This window comes from Triticum dicoccoides, chromosome 2A (assembly GCF_002162155.2).
Source record: "Triticum dicoccoides isolate Atlit2015 ecotype Zavitan chromosome 2A, WEW_v2.0, whole genome shotgun sequence".
Classification (NCBI taxonomy): domain Eukaryota; kingdom Viridiplantae; phylum Streptophyta; class Magnoliopsida; order Poales; family Poaceae; genus Triticum; species Triticum dicoccoides.
The window spans coordinates 204257816-204265515 of record NC_041382.1 but is presented as its reverse complement, the minus strand read 5'-3'; the positions used below and the strand labels follow the sequence as shown (position 1 = coordinate 204265515).

At 43.8% G+C, this 7700-nt stretch overlaps 1 long non-coding RNA gene across 1 annotated transcript; it reads left to right on the top strand.

Moving 5' to 3' along the window:
* Nucleotides 1-6662: 6662 nt before the first annotated feature.
* On the top strand, nucleotides 6663-6903 carry LOC119359279. Its single transcript, XR_005172448.1, has 2 exons — nucleotides 6663-6759; nucleotides 6844-6903. It is a non-coding gene; the product is annotated as an uncharacterized LOC119359279 (long non-coding RNA).
* Nucleotides 6904-7700: the final 797 nt, after the last annotated feature.

Sequence of the window (7700 nt, the reverse complement as noted above, 5' to 3'; positions counted from 1 at the left end):
GTGTTATCCGGAAATCGTAATACATGTGTGAATAATAGACACCAACATGTCCCTAGTAAGCCTCTAGTTGACTAGCTCGTTGATCAACAGATAGTCATGGTTTCCTGACTATGGACATTGGATGTCATTGATAACGGGATCACATCATTAGGAGAATGATGTGATGGACAAGGCCCAATCCTAAACATAGCACAAGATCGTATAGTTCGTTTGCTAGAGTTTTCCAATGTCAAGTATCTTTTCCTTAGACCATGAGATCGTGTAACTCCCGGATACCGTAGGAGTGCTTTGGGTGTGCCAAATGTCACAACATAACTGGGTGACTATAAAGGTATACTATGGGTATCTCCGAAAGTGTCTGTTGGGTTGACACGGATCAAGACTGGGATTTGTCACTCCGTATGACGGAGAGGTATCACTGGGCCCACTCGGTAATGCATCATCATAATGAGCTCAAAGTGACCAAGTGTCTGGTCACGAGATCATGCATTATGGTATGAGTAAAGTGACTTGCCAGTAACGAGATTGAACGAGGTATTGGGATACCGACGATCAGATCTCGGGCAAGTAACATACCGATTGACAAAGGGAATTGTATACGGGGTTGCTTGAATGCTCGACATCGTGGTTCATCCGATGAGATCATCGAGGAGCATGTGGGAGCCAACATGGGTATCCAGATCCCGCTATTGGTTATTGACCGGAGAACGATCTCGGCCATGTCTACATGTCTCCCGAACCCGTAGGGTCTACACACTTAAGGTTTGGTGACGCTAGGGTTGTAGGGATATGTATATGCAGTAACCCGAATGTTGTTCAGAGTCCCGGATGAGATCCTGGACGCCACGAGGAGTTCCGGAATGGTCCGGAGGGAATTATATATAGGAAGTGCTATTTCGGGCATCGGGACAAGTTTCGGGGTCACCGGTATTGTACCGGGACCACCAGAAGGGTCCCGGGGGTCCACCGGGTGGGGCAACCTGTCCCGGGGGGCCACATGGGCTGTAGGGGGTGCGCCTTGGCCTACATGGGCCAAGGGCACCAGCCCCAAGAGGCCCATGCGCCTAGGGTTTCAAGGAGGGAAGAGTCCTAGGAGGGGAAGGCACCTCCTAGGTGCCTTGGGGAGGAGGGATTCCTCCCCTTGGCCGCACCCCCCTAGGAGATTAGATCTCCTAGGGACGGCGCGCCCCTCCCTTTGGCCCTCCTATATATAGCGGGGAGATGGAGGGCTTCTTACCTTGACCTTTGGTGCCTCCCTCTCCCTCTCCAACACCTCCTCCTCCTCCATAGTGCTTGGCGAAGCCCTGCCGGAGTACTGCAGCTCCATCACCACCACGCCGCCGTGCTGCTGCTGGAGCCATCTCCCTCAACCTCTCCTTCCCCCTTGCTGGATCAAGAAGGAGGAGACGTGGCTGTTCCGTACGTGTGTTGAACACGGAGGTGCCGTCCGTTCGGTGCTAGGATCTTCGGTGATTCGAATCACGTCGAGTACGACTCCCTCATCCCCGTTCTTTGAACGCTTCCGCTCGCGATCTACAAGGTACGTAGATGCATCTAATCACTCGTTGCTAGATGAACTCCTAGATGGATCTTGGTGAAACCGTAGGAAAATTTCTGTTTTCTGCAACATTCCCCAACACTTCTAGAGTTGCCGATCTGGACATTGAGGAGATGAAGGGCCTGTTCCGGAACACTCCGGCTCCCAACTCCGTGGAGCTGAAGTGGCGGAGCGGAGCGGAGCACAGTTCATTTTGGTGGAGCTGCCATTCTGCCGCTTCGCATTCCAGCGCCGAGCGGAGCGCAGTAGCTAGAGCGGTCCGTTGCCGAACAGGCACGAAATTGTGGGAAATGCCTAGACTCAAGGCAGGTAGGGGAGGAGCAGTTTTTTGTGGTTGGTATTCGAGTCCATTCAATTCCTATTCTTGTAAATCATGCTGCTTTCAAATATTAATGAAAATGAAGGGCATTTTAGGTTGCCCGTTCATAAAAAAACAATTTTTAACAAGGTGTACTATTTTGAAGTTGCCAAACCAACGAGTCAATCGTATGTATACATAATTAGAGCAATTCCAACATGGTCCTCAGCACAGTAAAGTAATATAAGACTTTTCCAACTACAAACTTTTTAGTTTTCCATACATATCTTAGATAACACCTACCATGCAAGGTACTTTAGAATTTAAATATGATTTTCTTCCAAATTGTAGGCATTGTTTTAATATACTAGTTGTTCAAATTTAAATTATATCCACTAAATACCGTAATAATCATTTACTGCCTAAAAATTAACAAATGAATTGCGAGAAATGCATAATTTCGTAATGTTGGAAGTTAAATTTAGAAAAAGGTTTGGAGCCTTCGGTATCGATGTAGAAAAAATTGGACCTTAACCATAGCTCAAACCCTAAAATCTAAAGTGTTATACCATTGGGCAGCATACGTGCTTGTCTTTTTTTTGCGAGAAGTATATGTGGCGCTTGTCACTGGTAAAGACTTATCATGATGAGTAGCCTAAAATCAGGCCGGCTGGTGGGCTAAACGTGCCAGTGGGCTAACCCGTTTCCTTGTTGTGCCGTGCCTGGGCCAGGAGTGCGGCACGAGTGACGGCCTGTGTGTTAGGCGTACCTGGGCCGTGGCGCCCCGGCCTGTCTGACCAAGTTTCTCATTTCAATGGGCCTTTCTGATGGCACGTGGCCTTCTCCCTGTCTCTAAAAAAAAGCTCTTCCATTCCCAGCCGTCAGATACAGTGTGTCGGCGCGTGGCGAGTGGCCGACGTATGCGCCGTCGCCTCCTTCCACATCCGCGGCGAGCCGCCAACGAGGTACCACTCTTCCCGCCGCACATCTCTTGCTTCTCGTTTGATGTCTGATCTGTTATGTATGTGTTTCTGTGTGTGTGCCGAATCTTGCCCTAGAGTACTAATGAAATTGTTAGTCGGACCTTCTCTGATGCGTTTACTGTTGACTAAAGCTGATTCTAAAGCCCTAGATGAATTTTTATCACTGTCCCGTCCTTCTTGATTGATCTAGTTTCCAATCTGAGTATAAACTTTCTTCGACGGTTCTCTACTCTAAACATTGGACTGAAAACTTAATCTGTGAGAATGTACTCTGCGAGTTGTATACAAGAACACTAATTCATCACATATTTTTATATGAAGTAAATATGACACTCAAAATGCGACTATTGTTTTTTGTTTACTTGCAAGTGAAGTTGTCTCGTTGTGCTTCAGGTGGCATCAAGCAAGGGCAATTCAGTTATTCATGGGAGTCATTAACCAGTGATGACTATCGTTTATACTTGTTGAACTGAAACATCAAATTTAGCTTTTGGTTTCTGGATTCCCATAATGTCTATTCACTAGAGTTTCTAGCACCTGGCCCAACCTGTATTTCAGAAACTTGTGCGTCCCTTCATTTCGCATTTAGCATTATTGCATTTCAGGATTCACAGAGTTAATACATCGTTTTCTATTTGCTGCATATGTTCATGTTTCAGTGATCCACGACACATTTTAGATAGGACTCATTTTATCTCAGGGTCATCCTGGATTTATTTCAGTGGCCCCCGTATAGTAATCTTGTTTGGAACATAATTCGAGATTAAACTTCCTTGTTTCAGGAAAACAAAAAAAAGGATGGAATTGAAGTTTGATGCACCGTGGAAAAGCGAGTTACTTGCCTTGAGCAAATATAACGTTAATGGTAAGGATAAAGCAATTACAGTAAGAAATGATTATCTGAAGCCCCCTGTCCCTTGTTTTGAAATCACTGAGGATTTTGATTTGGAAAAGGTTGAGGAGGTATGATAACTATCCATCTGTGTGATATTCCTCTCGCCTTATTTTTTCTTTTCCTATGCCACTAGTAGAAAAAGGGTCAAACATGAAGCACATTAGTGCCGGTTTGATTTTGGCCCGGTACTAATGGTACCATTAGTGCCGGTTCGAACGGATTTGCATTAATGCCGGTTCGTGTTGAACCTTTAGTACCGGTTCGTGGCACGAACCGGTACTAAAGGGGTGGTGGCAGGCTGGCGTCAGGCCGGGGCCCCACGATCACCTTTAGTACCGGTTCGTGTCACAAACTGGTACTAAAGGGCTAACCTTTAGTACCGGTTTGTGCCACGAACCGGTACTAAAGGGGTCTGACCTATAGTACCGGTTGGAGACACAAACCGGCACTATAGTTTGCATGACGGCACTATAGGGCAATTTTCAAACTTGAAAAAATCATAACTAAATCATCCTAATTCAGAAAAATACATATAATATATCAAAATTTGCAGAACAAAAAGGTTGGTCATGCATGATAGATTTTGCCCTGCAGACGGGCTGGCAAAGAGAGTCTACTCTTTGCGGCCAAGCCATGAGACTAGAGCTCAGTTGCTCATTGTTGTCCTTTTTCTCACGAGGTTTGGTTTAGGCTTCTGGGTTTTAGGGCCATCGGGTCTTTGATCTCTTCTCCTCTTGACTTGGTCTATGCATGGTGGTCCTCTGTTTTGGACATAGAAAGTAAATTGTGGACGTTTCTATTGCGGGCATGAGGAAAATCTGGTCTGAAAGGAGCTCTAGAGTCTTTGATAGCATTACCTCCTCTGCTTCTAGAGTTGCCGATCTGGACATTGAGGAGATGAAGGGCCTGTTCCGGAACACTCCGGCTCCCAACTCCGTGGAGCTGAAGTGGCGGAGCGGAGCGGAGCGCAGTTCATTTTGGTGGAGCTGCCATTCTGCCGCTTCGCATTCCAGCGCCGAGCGGACCGGAGTAGCTGGAGCGGTCCGTTGCCGAACAGGCATGAAATTGTGGGAAATGCCTAGACTCAAGGCAGGTAGGGGAGGAGCAGTTTTTGGTGGTCGGTATTCGAGTTCATTCAATTCCTATTCTTGTAAATCATGCTGCTTTCAAATATTAATGAAAATGAAGGGCATTTTAGGGTGCCCGTTCATAAAAAAACAATTTTTAACAAGGTGTACTATTTTGAAGTCACCAAACCAACGAGTCAATCGTATGTATACATAATTAGAGCAATTCCAACATGGTCCTCAGCACAGTAAAGTAATATAAGACTTTTCCAACTACAAACTTTTTAGTTTTCCATACATATCTTAGATAACACCTACAATGCAAGGTACTTTAGAATTTAAATATGATTTTCTTCCAAATTGTAGGCATTGTTTTAATATACTAGTTGTTCAAATTTAAATTATATCCATTAAATACCCTAATAATCATTTACTGCCTAAAAATTAACAAATGAATTGCGAGAAATGCATAATTTCGTAATGTTGGAAGTTAAATTTAGAAAAAGGTTTGGAGCCTTCGGTATCGATGTAGAAAAAATTGGACCTTAACCATAGCTCAAACCCTAAAATCTAAAGTGTTATACCATTGGGGAGCATACGTGCTTGTCTTTTTTTTGCGAGAAGTATATGTGGCGCTTGTCACTGGTAAAGACTTATCATGATGAGTAGCCTAAAATCAGGCCGGCTGGTGGGCTAAACGTTCCAGTGGGCTGACCCGTTTCCTTGTTGTGCCGTGCCTGGGCCAGGAGTGCGGCACAAGTGGCGGTCCGTGTATTAGGTGTACCTGGGCCGTGGCGCGCCGGCCTGTCTGGCCAGGTTTCTCATTTCAATGGGCCTTTCTGATCGCACGTGGCCTTCTCCCTGTCTCTAAAAAAGCTCTTCCATTCCCAGCCGTCAGATACAGTGTGCCGACGCGTGGCGAGTGGCCGACGTACGCGCCGTCGCCTCCTTCCACATCCGCGGCGAGCTGCCAACGAGGTACCGCTCTTCCCGCCGCACAGCTCTTGCTTATCGTTTGATGTCTGATCTGTTATGTATGTGTTTCTGTGTGTGTGCCAAATCTTGCCCTAGAGTACTGATGAAATTGTTAGTCGGACCTTCTGTGATGCGTTTACTGTTGACTAAAGCTGATTCTAAAGCCCTAGATGATTTTTTATCACTGTCGCGTCCTTCTTGATTGATGTAGTTTCCAATCTGAGTATAAACTTTCTCCGACGGTTCTCTACTCTAAACATTGGACTGAAAACTTAATCTGTGAGAATGTACTCTATGAGTTGTATACAAGAACACTGATTCATCACGTATTTTTATATGAAGTAAATATGACACTCAAAATGTGACCACTGTTTTTTGTTTACTTGCAAGTGAAGATGTCTCGTTGTGCTTCAGGTGGCATCAAGCAAGGGCAATTCAGTTATTCATGGGAGTCATTAACCAGTGATGACTATCGTTTATACTTGTTGAACTGAAACATCAAATTTAGCTTTTGGTTTCTGGATTCCCATAATGTCTATTCACCAGAGTTTCTAGCACCCGGCCCAACTTGTATTTCAGAAACTTGTGCGTCCCTTCATTTCGCATTTAGCATTGTTGCATTTCAGGATTCACAGAGTTAATACATCATTTTCTATTTGTTGCATATGTTCATGTTTCAGTGATCCACGACCCATTTTAGATAGGACTCATTTTATCTCAGGGTCATCCTGGATTTATTTCAGTGGCCCCCGTATAGTAATCTTGTTTGGAACATAATTCGAGATTAAACTTCCTTGTTTCAGGAAAACAAAAAAAGGATGGAATTGAAATTTGATGCACCGCGGAAAAGCGAGTTACTTGCCCTGAGCAAATATAACGTTAATGGTAAGGATAAAGCAATTACAGTAAGAAATGATTATCCGAAGCCCCCTGTCCCTTGTTTTGAAATCACTGAGGATTTTGATTTGGAAAAGGTTGAGGAGGTATGATAACTATCCATCTGTGTGATATTCCTCTCGCCTTATTTTTTCTTTTCCAGTGCTGACTCCTGACATTCTCTCTTTCAGCTTATGCTAGAAAGGGATATTAAGATCGCCAAGTCCATGGCAAATGACATAATCATCCCAGACCCTGCTCTCAAAGTTTGTGTTACCTTCATTTACATAATTTGATTGATGACTCATTCCATTACATTAGTTATTTTGTTTAACCATGTAATATTATAGGGTACTTAAGTCTACTGAAACAATATGTTTGTTGTTGTCATATATGAACCTTGGATAGGAACATGTGGATTCGCATGCCTGAACCATGCTAGCTTTAGATCCCCTTACATTTCCTTCTCTCCTTCTTGGTGCCTCATGTTTGGTTTTATCTTCAGTGTACACCAACTTGCTTGCGTTACAAGGTTTTGTTGTTTCAATTGTTGTCAGCACCTCCATAGACCAAAAGAGATGCAGTGTAATATGATTGTTGGAGGCAGTAACAAAGCATGCTTTAGTTGCGAGTTTGTGCCATGCATCGTGCTGGTTCAACAGCTTGTTATGTTGCTTAAGCATGCTACTTAATTACTACCAGTTTTCCGTTTCGACAACTTTTTAAAATCACAAAATTCCAAAGGGAAAATAGAGTTTTTGGGCGTTTTAGACGTTTTTTGGACGTTTTTAGCGTTTAGTGCTAGGGTTTAGATTTCAGCGTTTAGGGTTAGGTTTTATGGTCTAAAACCTTAGTTTTTACTATTTAGCATAGAGTTTCCGACGTTTTAAGTCCCGGGTTTAGGGTTTAGGACAATTTTTGAAATGACAAAATGTAAAAGGAAAAAAAGATATGCTCTAATTTATGTTTTTTTGAATTTTGGTTAAATCTTGTCAAACTGGTCAAACAACTGATTCAAGAAATATAGAGTGTTACTAAATAATTACGC